Raw genomic sequence first — 1,114 nt, 5'->3', positions numbered from 1 at the left:
TTCCTGCTGTAGTGAAGTTCACCAGATTATTCTCTCCACTCTATTAGGTCCTCTGTTTTCTCCAATTGCCTGTGTCAGCTACTGGATTAAGACTTCTGTCTCAAGATAGAAAAATAGAATAAACTTTTCAGTTTATCTCAGAGAATGTTAGGTGGTGTGGGTTGACGGTTGGACTTGGTGATCCTTGAGGTCTTTTCCAACCTTAATGATTCTATGAGATTCTATCACTGAAAAGAAGGGGTGTTTCTGAAAATGTATTACAGTGTGTTTTATTCTTTAGCCTACAAGATGATGCTGAGGTTTGGGTCCTGGAAAAATGATCTGTCCTGTAGTTTTGTTGACAGATTTTTTTTTTCCCTGTAGATTCCATGCATGTGTTTTTCCCCGCTCCATTGAATATATGAACGTAAGGTGTCATTTGCAGGAAAATTGCTGTTGCACTTGGAAGACTTGATTTGATTATGTTTCTGTTCTTCCTCCAAAAATCAAACAGGTGGTAAAATAACTTCTGAAAGACAAGTCGAATTACAGCAGACAGGTGCAAGGCATCCAGTAGAATTTACAGCTGACTGTCAGAATAGATGTGTTTTAAACACACAGTTAAGTTTCGAAGATATGGTTGCTTATTTGTAATGAGTTAGCCCTGTTCATGTTTCTTTCGTCCTCATCATTGTTACATACTAAGTTTGTGAAGGAAGTGAAAGGAACAGTCAATGAAGAGAAGCATAATTTTTGTCTCAGAATATTCAGGAAACCTAAAAGGATGTTTAGCCATAACAGCACTATTACAGATGTGTTAGTTGGCATAATGCATGTCTGTGATGAGTATGTATGGAGTTTTAGTGGCAACTGATCTTTTTTTTTTTAATATTGCCACAAGAACAATCTCACAGGCTTTGGAGGGGAAAATACTAGTGCTCCCAATGTCAACTGACAAATGTATAATTTCTCTAGTTGGGAAGTCAGGTTGCAAGCCAATTCTAGCTTGCTGGCTCACATTAATGAGCAAGAAAAAAGGAAGAAAGAGGTCTGTCGAATAAAGTGTGAACTTGATAGAAATTACAAGGGCTCAGAGGCACAGTTTGTCTTACATTGTCCGAAAAATTTTAAGTTT

At 37.4% G+C, this 1,114-nt stretch overlaps 1 protein-coding gene across 1 annotated transcript in view; it reads left to right on the top strand.

Moving 5' to 3' along the window:
* LOC104464149 (E3 ubiquitin-protein ligase MYCBP2-like) overlaps positions 1-1,114 on the top strand; it is a gene marked incomplete at both ends in the record, with an annotated part of 81,040 nt that overhangs the window by 3,727 nt on the left and 76,199 nt on the right.

This window comes from Pterocles gutturalis, unplaced genomic scaffold (genome assembly GCF_000699245.1).
Source record: "Pterocles gutturalis isolate BGI_N339 unplaced genomic scaffold, ASM69924v1 scaffold1733, whole genome shotgun sequence".
NCBI lineage: Eukaryota > Metazoa > Chordata > Aves > Pterocliformes > Pteroclidae > Pterocles > Pterocles gutturalis.
The sequence above is the reverse complement of the archived record's forward strand: the minus strand, read 5'-3'. Positions and strand labels throughout refer to the sequence as shown.